Raw genomic sequence first — 20078 nt, forward strand, 5'->3', positions numbered from 1 at the left:
TGTCCAAGAGGCTTTTTTGTTTTTTTTGGAGAAAACACTGAAATGTATATCTGTGCCAAATTTCAAGTCATACAGACTCACTGTCTGTGGGGGTGGGGGGGTGTCTTCTTGTCAAAATTTTAACTTTTTTGGCTGTTAATAAAAGCACTACCATCAGTCCGACTGGAATCATGTTTCTTAGGAAGCATTTGCACATCATTTCCAGTTATGGTGGGTGCCAAGTTTCATGGCTCTAGCTCATTCCAGCTCATAGCTGTCCAGTCTGGAATTGCCCAGTCATCATAAGTCTTGGTCGATATTTTCAGTGCAAGTTTAGGAATAGACTCTATTCCTAAACTTGCACTGAAAATATTAACCAAGACTTATGATGACTGGACAATTCGTTAATCAGTTACGGTCCATTTCTTGCTCAGCCCTATCCTTGGTAATGTTTTGTGATTGATGGTGGCCATGTTTTTGGACTGATCTTGCCCATTTATAATAGAATTGTGTATCTCAGTCCAATAAGCCTGTATACCAAATTTAGCCGTGGTACAGTCAAAATCCAATAAGTCGATGTTAGTTTACTTTTTTCACATTCTGCAAGGGCGGCACGGTGGTGTAGTGGTTCGCGCTGTCGCCTCACAGCAAGAAGGTCCGGGTTCAAGCCCCATGGCCGGCGAGGGCCTTTCTGTGCGGAGTTTGCATGTTCTCCCCGTGTCCGTGTGGGTTTCCTCCGGGTGCTCCGGTTTCCCCCAAAGACATGCAGGTTAGGTTAACTGGTGGCTCTAAATTGGCCATGAGTGTGAATGGCTGTCTGTGTCTATGTGTCAGCCCTGTGATGACCTGGCGACTTGTCCAGGGTGTACCCCGCCTTTCGCCCGTAGTCAGCTGGGATAGGCTCCAGCTTGCCTGCGACCCTGTAGAACAGGATAAAGTGGCTAGAGATAATGAGATGAGATGAGACATTCTGCAAATTGCAAAAAAAAAAAAAATTCCATCATGCCTCATTTTTATATTCCAAACAGGCTTTTTGTAGAGCAAATTGAGCTGGACTTGTAATACTGCATTTTTCGGCCACGATTAGGTTGATTGGGGTTACATTTTTGGGAAGCACTTGCACATTGGGCTAACTTTCATGTTTCTGGCTCATTCCAGCTCACGACGACAGAGAACAAATAATAATAAACCGGCACAAACACAGAGCATGTTGAAAATAAAGATGATGCGTTGGCCGGGAATCGAACCCGGGTCAACTGCTTGGAAGGCAGCTATGCTAACCACTATACCACCAACGCTCGAGAGCAGCTTTGCCACAGTTTTCCTTAAAACGCTGCTTCAACCTACAATTCTGCGTTTCAAACAGCTAGAAATTCTTAAATTACACCCCAGTCTACTGTAATACTGTATAATAACTCAATGCCTTGTGTCTTATTTCTCAGTCAGCATGCTGTTTCTGCAGCAGTGAACACAGTCGTGTTTTCACACTCAAATGCTACCTAAAACACTTCTAAAACTATTTACCATGACTGTGAAATCTGAAATTAAACTGGTTTTTTTTGCACGTAAATCATGAGCTACGGAATTAGCGATAATGCTGTTACTTAGCTAGCTAGCTAGCTAACAACTAAAGTCAGTAATAGCCACGTGAAAATTAAGCACAAATGCAACTAGATATCACCATTTTCTGGTGAGTTTCTAGACAGCCATTCCCTGTAAACAGTAATAACATTAAGAAACCGTCAAACCTTTGGCTATACAGTGTATTAGAAGTGTGTCAGTATTTTAGTTTTGTAGCCTTGTGTAAATGTTATGATACTGTTTTTTTTGTTTTTTTTTTTCACGGTTATCAGTCTGGAGAAATGGAAATAGCAGTAAGGCAAACTCTAGCTCTTATAATAAAGAGATAGTGAAGCTCGTGTCCGAGTCAGGATTTAGAAAGCGATAGAAGACTTCACAAAAATAATTCACTTTTAATTCATTTTCCTGTTGTTATATTTCAATTGTATATTCACATATTACCTGTACGGCTCGTTGGTCTAGGGGTATGATTCTCGCTTAGGGTGCGAGAGGTCCCGGGTTCAAATCCCGGACGAGCCCTGTTTTTTTTTTTTTTTTTTTCCACTTTCTTGAACATCTTCTGACGCTCAAGTTCTGATGGTTGAACATCTACAACCATCTTCTGAAAGTTTTGTTCAGTGGACACCATGAGGATGAGCTCCGAGCAGCACAGAGACCAGAGGAAGTCATATCCTGTTTTAATGTTAGAACAAATTTCATACATGTCAACCTATACGGAATGTCCGTATTTTATACGGATTTGATTCAATAAACGTAGTATACGGGCGTACAAATAAAGTTATACGGATTCTTTAAAAAAACTTCAATATTTATTTAGCGCTATAATCAATTCCCACGATGATAAAAGAGCGCATAACATTTACAAACGTACTGTACACCACAGACAGCCAGTAAAGAGTCTTATGAAATCGCGCGTTATCTTGTGGTAGCGAGACTTCGTTCCACTTTTGATCATGCGCACACCGCATTGCGAGAATCCCGCCAACCGGGAAGTAACATTTTGTTTGAAACGCGTATTTCCACCTGAGCGACTTTCACTAGCGACTGAAAAGATTCTGAATGGGCACTCCGGCAAGATCAACACAAACACTTGCTGTGACATGCAGCCTCGTGAGGTATTGGTGCAGAGCGCTAAAAAAGCTGTCATGGAGTACAATTCAGAACATTAGAGTGACACTTTGTGTTTTTGTCGAACATTGGAGCTTTGTATTCATTCTGAAGGTTTATTGTTATTAATATTGAATAAAAAGTAACTTGGATATATCATTGTTAATTATCATTCAAATTTTAGGTAAATTATTTTAATTTGCATCTTATACGGATTTTATAAGGGAAATACGGATTTTGGAGGTTGGTTATACAGGTTTGATTGACCAAAGGTTGACATGTATGAAATTCACAACTTGCTTGACCCAAGAAATGACAACTTGCCTGCTGTGAGAGAATGCTGCCCAGATAATTCGCATGGACATGGTAAGGTTTTACAGGAGCTGAGCTGTATTGCACCTGTTTAAATGATCCCCTGGCAAGCAGCTCCACTTGTTCACAGGCAATAACAGACGCTGGTCAGTAATAATAACAGCGACACTAACGTGTGTTTAAAGCAGCATGTGAATACCAGTAAGAGTGAAGACTTTTTTTTTTAATTTGTCAGCAGTTATGAAAGACCCGTTTGTGAAAGATTAAGTTTTTATTGTTCATAATATAGAAACTGCGTAACTCCAGGGGAAGATATAGGGAAGAGGAAAGTCCAACTATTACAGATTACAGGACGCAACATCCTTTGACGTTGAGGAGTTTTGGGGAAGAATGTCCTCAAAAAAGAACAAAGTAAGACATTTTTTGCACACAACATGACTTGCTCATTATTAAGATAAAAGGAAAACATTTAAGTAATAGAGGCCCTTGGTTCCTTTTTAAAAGGCGACTGGCTTGAACCAATTTGGGAGGTTATCAAAGATAACAACCTTGGTTTTGGTGCTTCCTCATTCAATGCTGATGCCGAGAGGGTATTTTCAATGGTCAGTCTGAACAAAACCTCAACCCGAAACAGCTTGTCTCTGGACGGGACATTGGCCTCTTATCATGACCCTGAAAATGGCTGGACTTGAGCCGAACTGTTTTAAGTGGGAGCCAACAACACAAATGATGAAGGACTCCAAAAAGGCAACAGACACATAATAAACAACACCAGTCATAATCTCTTTCTCTCTCTGCTCTCTCACACACACATACACTTATTCAATACACGGAAATTGAATAAAGACTTTGTATTTGGTTGAGTTGTCAGTGCCGTGTGTTTATCCTTTCTTCTGCAAGTCTGAGCAGTTATTAATAACAACACTAATAATAATATTATTAATGAAAGACCCCCATTCCTGTGACCCGTCCAACCCTGATGCACACACATACAAAAAGAAATAATTGTCAACCCCTTTGACAAAACTTTAAGAAAACTTTAAGAACTTTAAGAATAGAATACCTACTATATACAATTCTATTACAACGTCAACTCCACTGAAAATCAATAAAACATAAGACGAGTGGAATCCTGTGTCCGAGTCCTTCCCTTTCAAGTGTGGGAAACCCATGATGCTCACATACACTTGACAGTAGGCTGCCACGGGACCCTGACAGGCGTGCAAAATGGATTGCTGCTATCAGGTATACCATATATACAGTAATAGTGATAGACTACTGATACTTGATCTAACTGATAATATAAAATATTCAACCATAATAGTGGATATGGCGGCACATGATGGGGATGCTGCGGCTACAAGCTCTCCCTACCTGTGCACGTTTTTTATGTTTTTTGTGTGTATTTTTGCGTGTTGTTCGTCTGTACCGGACTTCAATATCCACTACAACCGTATGGACTTACTGGACATTGGTTTCCAGCAGAAAATGATGGTTTGTAGCGATTTCCATCGCATGCACAACATTCCGGACGAGATAGCAAGACCAGCGGGGTCTCCGTGAATTATTATCGGGTCTGGCAGGCGAAGAAGGCGGCGTCGGGAGAGGAAGCAAAAGCGAGGCTGCAGAGCCGGCCTGTTGACTAAGCTCAGAAAACAGCCACTCAAACCTCCACTGCCAAGCCTCTACCTCTCCAACGTCAGATCCATGGTAAACAAGACGGACGATTTGGAATTACAGCTGGAATTACCTTATTCTATTCTATTCTATTCTATTCTATTCTATTCTATTCTATAATCGGCTGGTCAGTGCTAGTACTCAATACTTAAGTGACTTACCCGTTCAATGAGGATTGTTATTTTCTTGTTTACAAGATGCCACATCTGAGGGGGGCTGACAAATCCTGAATTTCTGTAAAGATAACTTTCCAGAGATTTATAAGCACGCAGTGCTTCACCACTGAATAGCGAGGGAAAGTTAATGAGGTAATTATACACATCTGGGTATTCCACCTCTGGCAGTTCAATATCCACTGACACGGTCATGAAAACTACGTCCGGTAATCGATAAGGGTCACTAATCTGTAGGTCGTTTATTTTAGACATATATCTAATTATCTGTTCATTAGAAAAATGAGCCGTGGAGTCCATCGGTTGAAATTGATCCATTTTGTACACGAGTGCAGCAGTATTCAGCTGTGTTGTTGACCGACAAGATGGCGGCTGTTTACATTCCGGTCACGTGACTGCAAGAGGTCTATTGAGGTATTTCACCTGACGTCACAGGGTCACGTGACGCCCCGGTGTCCGCCATTTTGAACGTCAAGCTAGCTAATGTCAACAACAGTAGCTAGTATGTTACTGTAGCAATGTTTACGTTCAGTCATTTGGATGACTGTTAAACCTTTCAGTCTCAAGTTTTTCCTTTACTGGATTTACTAGTTTACTGCGCTAGCGCGCTCAGGCAAGCTGGGAGCTAGCGCGCGCCGGCCGCCAGCAGGCTAGCACGCGCCGGCCGCCGGCAGGCTAGCGCGCGCTAGCTCCCAGCTTGCCCGAGCGCGCTAGCTCAGCAAACTAGTAAATCCAGTAAAGGAAAAACTTGAGACTGAAAGGTTTTAACAGTCATCCAAATGACTGAACGTAAACATTGCTACAGTAACATACTAGCTACTGGTGTTGACATTAGCTAGTGCTAACAGCTAGCTGCTAGTACACTGCTACAACTACACTGACCCTAATAATACAGTTCTTGGTCATTGCCTGGTAACAGCAAATTTATAACGGGCCATATCTCAACAGACTAAGAAGTTATTTCAATGACATTTAATAACATTTTGTTTATCCTGAGGACCGAAAGTAAATGAAAATGTGAACAAACCTTAGCTGTAATAAGATGGCAACCACCGGCTCCAGGGACGACCCGCTGATGTAGGCATGTTACCCAGCCTGACACAAAATATTTGTAGGCATCCAAACTCTTATACGCTTTCAGATTAATACCTGTGTATGGCGATGGGTTTTTAACGACATAGGTATACAGATCATGTAGGCCGAGGTCAGGTAAAGACGAGGGCTTCGTGTACTTCCGTAAGTCAGTGAACAATCCTGGTGGAAGCAGGTAAACGTCGTTCTCTAAGCCTGCTAACCTCAATTTTTGCAAATACCTCTCCCTCTGCTCGCCCTGTAAATGCCCTACGTCGCTGGATAGTGAAGGTGTTTTCTGCATCTTGCTCCTTTTTCTTTTATGTTTTTTGTTTGTTGCCTTCCTCGCATTCAAACTGATTCGAGCCGTGCCGTCCAAAATGGCAGCGTCACATGACTTGGTCACGTGGGTGAAATACCTCAATAGGTTGACATGTATGCAAAAGCCTCATGGGAAAAAAGTTTGGCTGAAAATGCAGGACAGAGCAGGGAGACTTGGGAATGGAACTATTTTGCCTCATCAGGTTTTGGGTAAACTGACATTTTCCTATCGCTGTACCAGCATTGTGTGTTCATACAGTTCATTTGGTACAAGTTTTGATTATAAATAAATATTAAACATGTAAGCCTAGGTATTTTATTTTTGTTCCATGTCTCCCCACTGTGTCCCAAGTCTCCAACATAATGTCCCGTGTGTCCCCTGAATGTCCCACGTTTTCCCACAAAAAATAATGACAGAAAAAGTGAAGTCTGAAGACTAGCACATGCGACAAGCTGAGACACTAATGTTGTGGTAAGACGGTATGTAAATACTCTCTAATGCAATATGAATCTGACACTATCTACAAAGAATTTCACACAATCTACAAAAGCTGAAAACTTGTCCCAAGTCTCCCTGCTATCCTCTACAATTAAACCATTTATTTATTTATTTAAATAGTGGGCTAAATATCAAAAGACATTGCTCACTACATCTGCAATGGGGACTGTTATAATTTAAAACTGAAGGCTGGTACCAGTTTAAAACCAAGCATTGTTGCCATCCGTCTTTCTCGAGAGACAATGGACTTTTGCACCTTGGGTCAGTCAGTAGTAGAGGTGCAGCGCCTGCTGTGGCTGAACAGTCCAATTCTGGAGCGGCAGGTCTTGCTGCAGTTGCTGCATGTAAAGGTCTCAGAGAGTGGCGAGTCCGCTCTTTGTTTCTTCTGTTGTCATCTCTGGGTCCACTGCTCCTGTCTCCTGTGTTCGCTCTGTTGGATGCCAAGCTTGACTGTCATCCTCCAGCCGTTGCAGTCAGCTGCCAGTTTCTCCCAGGTTGATGGGTTGATGGCATGTCCTTTATTTACCAAGCATTATTATTATTATTATTATTATTATTATTATTATCCATCTATCCATTATCTGTAGCCGCTTATCCTGTTCTACAGGGTCACAGGCAAGCTGGAGCCCTATTATTATTATTATTACACAGCTTTGTTGAATACTTGATTCTGATTGTTCAAATGTGACATTCTACAATCTGTAATTTCTGTATAACTACAGACTTCCGACACCAAATAAACCCAGCAAGCACAAAATCTGGCTCTATGACAAAGCCAATTGGGATGGTATGCATGCCTACCTGGATGATGCAGATTGGACTTTCCTATCCAAGGAGCATGATGCTAACACTGCATTGTCCTATGTGAAGGACAACATTGCTGATGCCATGGACTTTTTCCATTCTGGTCAAGACATTGTTATTCTGACAAACATTGGTTTAATGATGAGTATAGTAGTCCAAAGGAAGCAAAAAGCCTACAAAAACTGGAAAAAAAAAAGATCATGCAATAGATTCCTGGACACTGTACATGAAAACAAAGTCTGAATGCCAGTGTACCATGTGACGGGTTCGCTTGCAGTTCTCTCAGCATCTTGAGGTGAAACTCCAAAGAGCAGACAGTGGTGGAAACTTGTCAAATCTGTGACTGATGGCAATGAAACCTCTGCCATTCCTCCACTTATACAGGATAGGCAAATCTTCAATGACACCAGAGACAAGCCTGAGTTGTTGAACAATGTCTTTGCTGCTAATGCTCACCTTGATGATAATGGCAAAATTCCTCCCATGTTAACCTCAAAAACCAACAAAGTCCTCTCCACCCTGAAGTTTTGGCCCAATAAAGTCCTTGGAAAGTTTCGCAGTCTAGACACTACAAAGGCCAATGGCCCTGATAGGTTTTCTGCAAATGTACTTAAGAACTGTGCATTTGAACTTGCTCCAATACTTGCCAAGTTATTCCAGCTCTCTCTTGACACCAAGACTGTTCCCTCAGACTGGAAAACTGCCCATGTAATAGCTGTGCCTCAAAAGGGAAACAAACAAGACCCTTCAAACTACAGACCAATATCTCTCCTGCCCATAATTTGCAAGGTCATGGAAAGCTTAATCTCGGCTCACATCAAAAAACATCTTTGTGACACACAGTATGGATTCCATGAGAAGAGATCCACAGTGGACATGCTTTCTTACATCACTCAGTGGTGGAATAATGCCCTCGATTCCCAGCAAGAAATCAGAGTTCTTCCCTTTGACATCAAGAAAGCTTTTGATCGAGTATGGCAACATGGTCTTCTGGTAAAGCTGACTTCATTTGGTATTCAAGGAGCCTTACATGGCTGGATTTCTTCATTTTTATGCAACAGGCAGCAGGCTGTGGTACTTGATGGGGTATAGCTCCTAAACAAGTCCCTTATTTGCTGGTGGTGTCCCTCAAGGAAGTGTAAACCGCCCCTTGCTCTTCTTAATGTACATAGATGACCTGGCTTCACAACAAGAAAATGATTTGCACCTATTTGCAGATGACTCTACACTCCACATTGTCATAAAAAATCTGGGTCATAGAACCGTATGTGCAGAGAGTCTCCAAAGTGACTTAGATGAAATTAAAAAGTGGGCTTCCAACTGGTGTGTCACCTTCAATGCAAATAAAACTGAGGAGATGATCATCAGCAGAAAGCAAATCTAAAATCACCTTCCTCTCTTTTTTATGAAAATAACCTGAAACCTATGCAGAGCATAACCCTGCTCAGTGTCACCATAACCAACACCCTGTCATGGACTCAGAACATATTAGGCATTACCAAAAAAAAAAAACAGCAAAGAGAATATACATCTTGGGTCATGTAAGAAACCTACTTCCCTGACAAGCTCGCATCACCATTTATAAGGTCTACATTCAACCTCTCATGGAGCATGCTTCCCCAGTATGGAGCGGAGCAGGTACCACGGCACTAAAGTTATTAGATAGGCTGTGGAGGAAAGCTCTCCACCTTTTAAACATTGATAACCCCTGTAAGGTTGGCATCTTCCCACTGGAGCATAGGCGAAACATCACTTCACCGTGTATTTTCTACCGTCATTATTTTCTGTAACCATCTCTTGAGTTGAACAGAATATTGCCTATGGGTGTACCCAGAGGAACAGTAACTCGATCGACTGTGAGTGACCACCCATGTGCTGTGAACATACCAAAGTCTAACACCAAGCTCCATCTCTCTTCCTATATTCCTAGAACAAATAGGATGTGGAACTCTCTACCAGTGTCTGTATTTCCCACTGCTCCAAATATGGATGCATTTAAGACAGCTATTAATTAATATTTTTAACTTACAGTGGTGCTTGAAAGTTTGTGAACCCTTTAGAATTTTCTATATTTCTGCATAAATATGACCTAAAACATCATCAGATTTTCACACAAGTCCTAAAAGTAGATAAAGAAAACCCAGTTAAACAAATGAGACAAAAATATTATACTTGGTCATTAATTTATTGAGGAAAATGATCCAGTATTACATATCTGTGAGTGGCAAAAGTATGTGAACCTTTGCTTTCAGTATCTGGTGTGACTCCCTTGTGCAGCAATAACTGCAACTAAACATTTCCGGTAACTGTTGATCAGTTCTGCACACTGGCTTGGAGGAATTTTAGCCCATTCCTCCGTACAGAACAGCTTCAACTCTGGGATGTTGGTGGGGTTCTTCACATAAATTGTTCGCTTCAGGTCCTTCCACAACATTTCGATTGGATTAAGGTCAGGACTTTGACTTAGCCATTCCAAAATATTAACTTTATTCTTCTTTAACTATTCTTTGGTAGAACGACTTGTGTGCTTAGGGTCGTTGTCTTGCTGCATGACCCACCTTCTCTTGTATAATTCAGAATTCATTGTTCCATCAATGATGGCAAGCCGTCCTGGCCCAGATGCAGCAAAACAGGCCCAAACCATGATACTACCACCACCATGTTTCACAGATGGGATAAGGTTCTTATGCTGGAATGCAGTGTTTTCCTTTCTCCAAGCATAATGCTTCTCATTTAAACCAAAAAGTTCTATTTTGGTCTCATCCATCCACAAAACATTTTTCTAATAGCCTTCTGGCTTGTCCACGTGATCTTTAGCAAACTGCAGACGAGCAGCAATGTTCTTTTTGGAGAGCAGTGTCTTTTTCCTTGCAACCCTGTCATGCACACCATTGTTGTTCAGTGTTCTCCTGATGGTGGACTCATGAACATTAACATTAGCCAATGTGAGAGAGGCCTTCAGTTGCTTAGAAGTTACCCTGGGGCCTGTTGTGACTTCGCTGACTATTACATGCCTTGCTCTTGGAGTGATCTTTGTTGGCCAACCACTCCTGGGGAGGGTAACAATGGTCTTGAATTTCCTCCATTTGTACACAATCTGTCTGACTGTGGACTGGTGGAGTCCAAATTCTTTAGAGATAGTTTTGTAACCTTTTCCAGCCTGATGAGCATCAACAACGCTTTTTCTGAGGTCCTCAGAAATCTCCTTTGTTTGTGCCATGATACACTTCCACAAACATGTGTTGTGAAGATCAGACTTTGATAGATCCCTGTTCTTTAAATAAAACAGGGTGCCCACTCACACCTGATTGTCATCTCATTGATTGAAAACACCTGACTCTAATTTCACCTTCAAATTAACTGCTAATCCTAGAGGTTCACATACTTTTGCCACTCACAGATATGTAATATTGGATCATTTTCCTCAATAAATAAATGACCAAGTATAATATTTTTGTCTCATTTCTATAACTGGGTTCTCTTTATCTACTTTTAGGACTTGTGTGAAAATCTGATGATGTTTTAGGTCATATTTATGCAGAAATATAGAAAATTCTAAAGGGTTCACAAACTTTCAAGCACCACTGTAATTAAATAATCTCATTGTCTCTAGCCACTTTATCCTGTTCTACAGGGTCGCAGGAGCCTATCCCAGCTGACTACAGGCAAAAGGCAAGGTACACCCTGGACAAGTCACCAGGTCATCACAGGGCTGACACATAGACAACCATTCACACTCACTTTAGAGTCACCAGTTAACCTAACCTGCATGTCTTTGGACTGTGGGGGAAACCGGAGCACCCCCATGCGGGCAACATGCAAACTTCACACAGAAAGGCCCTCGTTGGCCACGGGGCTCAAACCTGGACCTTCTTGCTGTGAGGCGACAGCGCTAACCACTACACCACCATGCCACCCCTCACTGTACATTATTCTGCTTATTACACAGATACTTACTAAAGAAATCAAAAATTTGACACAAAACATTGATTTAAAAATAACTACATCTTACGTCTGTGAGATGTTGAGATGTTTATCATTTTATGAATCTCATTCAACTACAGGTTAAACTAGTCTTCCAAGAATTAACCATTATACTGCAGCACGGAGCAGACATTTAAACTGAGTTCCATTAATAACGTCATTCCCACATTGGGATGGATCGAATCATGTTGACACAGTGACTCAGATACAGTCAAGTTTGGAAAGCTATTGGGAAGCAAGAAACACTGTTTAACTGGCATTTACCAGTATATGTATATTCCAGCCTTCCTAAGGCTCAAGTTTTATCTGTACAAATCTAATACAAATCAGAAAAAATTTGGGTGTCCTAAACTGGGTTATTAATGAGTAACGCAAAACATGCTGGGCCGGCCAGATTGCATCAGAATTCAGTTTCTACTGTGCCTGTCAAGTGGCACCAGAAAACACCTTTGTACACTGATAGCCTGCTGATAAAATGTACTCTAGTTAATGTTGAGGTCAAAACATGAGGCGTTTATTTGTTTTTGTTGGTTTGGGGATGAAGTCTGGCACGAGCAATATTTGTTTCAAACAATGTTGAAACAAATATTATGATGAGTTCCCATCTCATCTCATTATCTGTAGCCGCTTTATCCTGTTCTACAGGGTCGCAGGCAAGCTGGAGCCTATCCCAGCTGACTACGGGCGAAAGGCGGGGTACACCCTGGACAAGTCGCCAGGTCATCACAGGGCTGACACATAGACACAGACAACCATTCACACTCACATTCACACCTACGGTCAATTTAGAGTCACCAGTTAACCTAACCTGCATGTCTTGGGACTGTGGGGGAAACCGGAGCACCCGGAGGAAACCCACGCGGACACGGGGAGAACATGCAAACTCCACACAGAAAGGCCCTCGCCAGCTACAGGGCTCAAACCCGGACCTTCTTGCTGTGAGGCGATGGCGCTAACCACTACACCACTGTGCCGCCCCATGATGAGTTCTGAGATACAAAATTAATTGAACAAAGTCTAACAAATATCCGAACATCCAAATCTTAAAAAAAATAATAAAATAGTTTGACCCCGACGTGATTTGAACACGCAACCTTCTGATCTGGAGTCAGACGCGCTACCGTTGCGCTACGAGGTCTCCTGAGGGAGAGAGCTCCGATAAGCTTCTACAAAACATAAATATCTGACTACAAGGGCGCAAGTGACTGAAAACCTTCAATTAAATGATCATTGTTTGGTTACATGATAGGACATAATTAAGTATATAAATGACACGATCAGCCGTTTCTATACAGGACCTCGTGGCGCAACGGTAGCGCGTCTGACTCCAGATCAGAAGGCTGCGTGTTCAAATCACGTCGAGGTCAGGCTTGGAGTTGAGTCTTTTATTTCTATCAGATTTTGGAGTTGAGTCTTTTATTTCTATCAGATTCATGATGAGTATATTTAAAAATCCACAGCATTTGCCCAATTCGTTTGATTCTTTTCTCCATCATTTTGGTTTCTGAATCAATTCTTCGTGTGCCAGTGACATCACGCTTATTTTCCAAACCTGAAGTCCGCCATGTTGGATGATAAACAACAACCTAGAACTACTTTTGTACATATCCTTGCATTCTGGATTTGTACATCATCCAACATGGCGGCGGGTGCATACGCCACACTATTTTTGTCACGTGGTTGCACACAAATTAATCAGTATGTTTCAAGCTAGACGGCCTTTCGATTTCATAAAATCTGTGAAATTTAGTTCCCTCTAAAATTTGGTCATTTCTGCAATATCTAAAAAAAAAAAAAAGAAAACCACCCAGATAGCAAAAATCAGTTGAATCAACATTGAAATAGCGTTTGGCAGAAAACATTGAAATAATGTTGAAATGATATTGAAAGTGTCCCCTTGAATTTGGGTTGAATCAACGTTGAATTTTCAACCCTATCAGCATTGAATCAATAGTGATTCAACCATCATCTAAATAGAAACTTACATTTAAATTTCTGTTGATTTCATGTTGAAATAATATACTGAATCAATGGTGATTCAACCATCATCTAAATGGAAATCGACATGTCATGACACTGAATCGATCTCTGTTTGACCATTATCTAAAAGGTACATATGCTAATAGAGTATAATTACTTTTATTATTCATTCAGAGTTACTTCATGGGTGTCTATCAGCCTACACAGACAGATCAAACACTGCATACAACCACATACATTCATACATACATATTTGTCAATTACTGAATGAAATAACAGAAGAGGGATTGTTTGTTATTGTTGTTTTATTGTGTCAGTAACAACAGAAAAAAAAAAGACTTCAATCCTGAAGTGGAGGCTGTGGGAGAAGCAGAGGCAACATTTATGTCAGTGCTCATGATAGAACGTTTTGCAGACAACAAATACTACAAATCACCTCTTACTTTTACAAAACAGCAATTTAGGAATATCAAGTTCACTTACATCTAGTTCCTTTTCTTTCCCCCGACACGCTAAGGGGCGTACCGACGCCAATTTTTCACCAATTCGCTGAAGGCCTGCTGGGTAAGCCGCCGGTCCTAGCCATTTCTAGCATAGCAGACCTGCCTCACCTTATGAAAATCATGATAATACAGGTCAGGTTAATTGTCACAGAGGGCTTTTATAGCTACCATTTCACTACTACAAAGCGTATACACTTAACCACTATTTTTAACCACACTTACCACAAAGAGGAGAACTGGCCAGTGTTGTTGAAGCAAATTTCTTCAGTCGCAAGCACGGACAGTCTATGGTCGCAAGTCTCGTCGTCAACGGAGCTCGAGCTCTTCTGAAAGTTCTTCTGAGAGACGGTTACTTGGACCATTCCAAATAGCGGCCGGTACGGTAGAAAACGGAGAAGTTTTTCTGTTCGTTTTTTCCTTACATGTTGCACACACAAGATTTGCACATAACCATAAATAATAATCTATTCTTCATAGTTCCTTGTGCTCTATTAAAATTCTAAATTAAATAAATGAAATTCAATGAAATATAGGAAACCCCCCTCCCACAAAATGGTCTCACCCAGAGTGCACCCCAGGCTCCCGTCCAGTGGTGCAATGTATGATGATGACAAAATCAACATATATTCAACATTGATCAAATGTTTCCTTCAACCATTACATTGATTCGAACACATTTTTTAAACTTTTTATTTTATCAGTGGTTGATTAATGGTTGATCCACCATCAGTGTTCAACTATAACTGTAAATCAACCATCTTGACCAAATATCAACATTGAAATAACATCATTTGCTATCTGGGCAGGCCATTCCGTGGCTGGGAAGTTATTTAATTTGAGGGGATTCCCTAGCAAATAATGTGCATGAAAACACTTGCTTTGTGCAGTCAAGCAGACAGAGGAAGTCCGTGTGCGCATGCGCAGGTTTACCTTCTTCTTCTTTTCCTTCTTCTTTTAGGTTTTATGGCAGCTGGCATCCAGTGTTGCATTACTGCCATCTACAGGTTTACCTTTGATCATGCACTGACAGTTCCATCATCCTGTCTCTAAACAAACAGCTCGCTGACTGCCGATATTTATTAGTTTGGTCCTGCATTTCCTTTCCTTCACAACATAACGTCTTTTCTTCTCACTTTCCGTTACTGTAGTCGGTCTTTCACGTTTCATTCACACACTCACATCCTCCATTTTTCTCTCTTGTTTCAAATTTGTATCCCACAATGCCTTGCACGAACAGGGAAAGCCCACCACGTGATGCATGACGTAGTATCTTGAATTGGGTCATGGTGAAGCGGGAAAAAATAGCAGGGAATTTAGGGCCATGTGGCCCTAAATTCATTAATTGTTCTATTAAAAAAAACCTAATAAAATTGGAAGTCTGTGATTCAAATTCAGTAGGTTTTGATCCACTAAACAAAAATAATTGGGTGTCGGGGAAAATTCTTTTTATGACCTACATTTGAAAAATCTGAAAGGCAGTACAGCTTTAACTGAACAGTAAATTCATGTCTGATCTCATGATATCCGCTTGTAACTGTACAGTAACAAAGGTATCGTATCTAATCTGACACGTTAACCCGACATTCAGAATACCAAGTGAAATGTCACTTGTTTGCTTGTGGGCGTGGCCTATTCAGCATTTTCTATGTTCTGAAGAGCAATATATATATATAAAGATAAAGCTATCTTTAAAAGCTAACTAGTTAAATACAAATTAAATAACTTACCAATTAGTGTGAAAACTGGCTGTCTGGTTAATGCCTTGTGCTAGACTGTGTTCTAACTTCACTGACAGATTAGCAAAGCATGTCCTAGCTGTATACACTAACCCTACTACTTCCCTCCAAGCTTTATTTTTATTTATAATGTCTCTTTAATAAACATTTAATAAGAGATCATATGACAAGATAAGATTAAACCATGCTTATAAGTTTGTTGTAGTTGCTGCTTGCTAGTGTGAACATAGTGTTTTCTGAATTAGCTTTTCTGGTAACAGTTGAATGAGCTGGAATTAATTATGTAGACCAGGGGTTGTCAACCTTTTCTACTTTAAGGCCCACCTATTCATACTTGTAACAAGTCGAGGCCCATTAAAAAAGATCCCCAATTATTTTGGCTCATCTATTCTATTAGAATCTAATAATCTATTATAAAGTGTATTAATGGGATGCAACATCACTCCCTGTTAAATATGGGAGCCCAGGAATTAAATAAATGCAATAAAAACAAACTCTTTTTAATTGTAGGTATTGTATTTAAAACTGTATGAATGTGCCAGAAGCCAACATAAAACCATGCATGCAGGGCATTCTCAGTCAAAAGGGATTAATGATCCAAAAGTGGAGTCTGGTCCATTAACACAAGAACTTATTGCCACGTTTGTGTACAGCAAACAAGCAATTTATTAAAACCAAGAAGTACACTCAAAAGAAGTGGATATAGAAGCCACTCAATGGGATTAGATCCTTACACGCTAACAAAGAAGGATTTTTCCTTTGAAAGAAAAATTTACTGGCTAAATTTGACTGTAGCATAAATTTTGATCATATTGTATCCATAACTAAATACAAAGACAATAATTATGCATACTATTAATTAACTTAATGTGAAAATAATTAACAGATTAAGGTTTTTAAAAGATTGTGCATATTTTTAGCTTTTTATATTTGTATCGGTACATGCACAACCCCACCAGCTCTGCTGATCAACTTCCCATCCATTATCTCTAGCCGCTTATCCTGTTCAGGGTCGCAGGCAAGCTGGAGTCTATCCTAGCTGACTATGGGTGAGAGGCAGGGTACACCCTGGACAAGTCACCAGGTCATCGCAGGGCTGACACCTACTGGTAGAGACAAACAACCATTCACACCTACAGTCAATTTAGAGCCACCCATTAACTTAACCTGCATGTCTTTGGACTGTGGGGGAAACCGGAGCACCCAGAGAAAACCCACGCAGACACGGGGAGAACATGCAAACTCCACACAGAAAGGCCCTCGCCGGCTGCTGGGCTTGAACCCAGGACCTTCTTGCTGTGAGGCAACAATGCTAACCACTACACCACCACCGATCAACTTATCATGTTTAAATAAATTCATTCATTCATTATGAGTTGGAAAATTATCCATCTGTTGAGTTCCCTGACATCTCATACTACCTGGTGCTGCAGACATCGTTCTACATGGGGACACAGAAAAAACCTGGAAGAGCTTGGAGGCGTACAACTTTTTATACATGGCAGAGTTAAAGATCTTGGGATCAGGACACTACAAGATAAATTCTGCATTGTTTATGCCCAGGTAAGGAAGAATTTCTGGGCTTTGTACGCATCTTTGCGATGGTTGCTAGGATGCTACAAGTTTTAGTATCGAGTATAAACACACCACAGCTACTCGATTCTCAATCCACCCTGCTCTTCTCTTCCAGTAGACATCACAGGTCTATATAATTTACCCACAAATGTGTTTATTTTGCCCACTGCATGCACGCTCTCTCTCTCTCTGTGTGTGCGCACGCATGTGGGCTAAATGTAGAAGAGGAATGTGACAAAAATCAAGGATTGTTGTTCTTAATTTACCCACAAATGTATTCATTCCATTTGAAAAGTTTTTGGCAAACCAGCTACCAGATTTGGGACACTACGACAGCCTGAACTAGTTAGAGTATTTGGCTTCAAGCTTGAAAACAAAATTCACGGCCCACTAGATGGTGCTTTGCGGCCCAGTGGTTGAGAAACACCGATGTAGAGGAAGCTACCACAATCTTATTGATGGACTTAAAGGATATGGGACATGAAACATAAATGCACGCTATATCAGTTTCTTTCCATTAAAAATATGAATTAATTGCATCAACAAATACAAAATCATCTATTAAATTCAGCAAAATCGTTATATTCGTGATGATTATATGGCATTTCTGCTCGACTTCCGATATGCATTTTCTACAACCGGAAGAGCCGCTGTCACGTGATCATACGTCACAAAAACTTTCGGGCACAGCACAAGCGGGTAGATGAATGGAGAAGTGGATGACAAGAAAATTATTTTTATAGTCTTTAAAGTACATTGGACATCATACATTGGACATCATGGTGTATTGTGCTGCTTATGGTTGCAATAATTCCAATGGGAAATGCCCTGGAGTAAGTTTTTTTTGCATTCCCCAAGGACCCGAAGCTGAGGAAAGTGTGGGCTCACTACTGCCGTAGAAAAAACTTTGCACCTACTGTTTCCCACAAACTGTGTTCGGACCATTTCACAGAGGATTCTTTCAACTTTAATACTCAGGTACTGAACGAAATTAATTGCCAAGCCAAATTTACCTTCACTCGGAGTTGTACCATTATTTTTTAGACAGGGCGGACGAACCAGGGCATTCGCCCGCCTGGCCATGCCCGACGAGGAGCGCTCTCGGCCGGCTTGGGAGGCAGACGGCAGCCCCTCCTGGAAGTGTGGTTTTACCATGGGCCTCATGCGGAAAAATGTCGAGGTGCATTCGCTAAGCGACTGAAAGCCGAGGTAAGGATTAGTATTATAATTTTGGGTGTATCAATTATTGATTATCATAATTCTGACTCGTTTCGCCATTTTGAATGTTTTCATCTCGGACTCTGGAAGCATTGTATCTCAATCAATCTCGAAAAATATCAGCAAAAAAAAAACTAGCTTGCAACGGACTTTAGCTAGATCTATGATGAACTTTCAATGTATGATACAAAAATAATACTTCTTTCAACAGATCATTAGCCTTTGAGCAGAATTGTTTTTAACTTACCAGGAAGTGTTATCGAGCCGACCGCTTTCAGTTTCATGGGGATTGAATGAACTCTCACTCTCAGAATCATCTGACCCGTCAGAGTAAAGACAAGATCCATGTTCATGTGAATTTCCAGCTATCGGTTCGAATTGATAGGGTCTAACTTCACATCTCTGTGAAACATCGGGAATGTCACTGTCGATGGTGTCCATTTCGGTAACCTGTTTACATTAGATTCCCAAGCGCTGGCTCCTTGGAAAGTTTTTGTTACGTCACGGGTCACGTGACCACCTAGCTCATTAACGAATCCTTGTTTTACGCTGATGTATAAAAAACTTGAATAATGTGATGATTTTCACATTTTCGACGCCCTGCAGTAATTTAGATGGCATTTCTTATGTCCTTTATACATAATTATGCCCAGAAAAAAATCCATGTCCCATATCCTTTAAATGTACACGGTATGCCCTCTCAATAAATATGAAGTCATACCATTGTCATTAACACAACTTGGATTTACTGACTATTTTAGCTCCAGCTAAATGCAAGTTAGCTAATAGCTAGAATATTTTAAGGCTGAGAAAATATTCCAAGAATACATCACTATAAGAAACTACATTTAATACTTGCTGACAAATGTATGCTCGGTCATGTTAGGTGAGGCGAAAATATAGATGAATTTTGCTTCTTGTTGTGGATAACACATTAGTATTTTTTTTTGGGGAAAAAAAGTGGAATAAATTAATTTCATATTTTATATTACATTAACTGGGCAGGGGGCGGCACGGTGGTGTAGTGGTTAGCGCTGTCGCCTCACAGCAAGAAGGTCCTGGGTTCGAGCCCCGGGGCCGGCGAGGGCCTTTCTGTGTGGAGTTTGCATGTTCTCCCCGTGTCCGCGTGGGTTTCCTCCGGGTGCTCCGGTTTCCCCCACAGTCCAAAGACATGCAGGTTAGGTTAACTGGTGACTCTAAATTGACCACAGGTGTGAATGTGAGTGTGAATGGTTGTCTGTGTCTATGTGTCAGCCCTGTGATGACCTGGCGACTTGTCCAGGGTGTACCCCGCCTTTCGCCCGTAGTCAGCTGGGATAGGCTCCAGCTTGCCTGCGACCCTGTAGAAGGATAAAGCGGCTAGAGATAATGAGATGAGATGAGATTAACTGGGCAGCACGGTGGTGTAGTGGTTAGCGCTGTCGCCTCACAGCAAGAAGGTCCTGGGTTCGAGCCCCGTGGCCAGCGAGGGCCTTTCTGTGCGGAGTTTGCATGTTCTCCCCGTGTCCGCGTGGGTTTCCTCTGGGTGCTCTGGTTTCCCCCACAGTCCAAAGACAGG

At 41.2% G+C, this 20078-nt stretch overlaps 1 long non-coding RNA gene and 4 other non-coding genes across 5 annotated transcripts; 2 read left to right on the forward strand and 3 right to left on the reverse strand.

Annotated features, from left to right (window-relative positions):
- Positions 1–1205: 1205 nt before the first annotated feature.
- trnag-ucc (transfer RNA glycine (anticodon UCC)) lies at positions 1206–1277 on the reverse strand. Its single transcript has one exon. It is a non-coding gene; the product is annotated as a tRNA-Gly (tRNA).
- Positions 1278–2007: 730 nt separating this feature from the next.
- On the forward strand, positions 2008–2079 carry trnap-agg (transfer RNA proline (anticodon AGG)). Its single transcript has one exon. It is a non-coding gene; the product is annotated as a tRNA-Pro (tRNA).
- Positions 2080–12574: 10495 nt separating this feature from the next.
- Positions 12575–12646, reverse strand: trnaw-cca (transfer RNA tryptophan (anticodon CCA)). The gene has a single exon. It is a non-coding gene; the product is annotated as a tRNA-Trp (tRNA).
- Positions 12647–12803: 157 nt separating this feature from the next.
- trnaw-cca (transfer RNA tryptophan (anticodon CCA)) lies at positions 12804–12875 on the forward strand. Its single transcript has one exon. It is a non-coding gene; the product is annotated as a tRNA-Trp (tRNA).
- A 900-nt stretch (positions 12876–13775) lies between these two features.
- On the reverse strand, positions 13776–14786 carry LOC132900170 (uncharacterized). Its single transcript, XR_009656759.1, has 3 exons — positions 14214–14786; positions 13972–14099; positions 13776–13846 (listed from the first exon to the last, which is right to left on the reverse strand). It is a non-coding gene; the product is annotated as an uncharacterized LOC132900170 (long non-coding RNA).
- Between the last annotated feature and the right edge of the window lie 5292 nt (positions 14787–20078).

This window comes from Neoarius graeffei, chromosome 16, assembly GCF_027579695.1.
Source record: "Neoarius graeffei isolate fNeoGra1 chromosome 16, fNeoGra1.pri, whole genome shotgun sequence".
Lineage (NCBI taxonomy): Eukaryota > Metazoa > Chordata > Actinopteri > Siluriformes > Ariidae > Neoarius > Neoarius graeffei.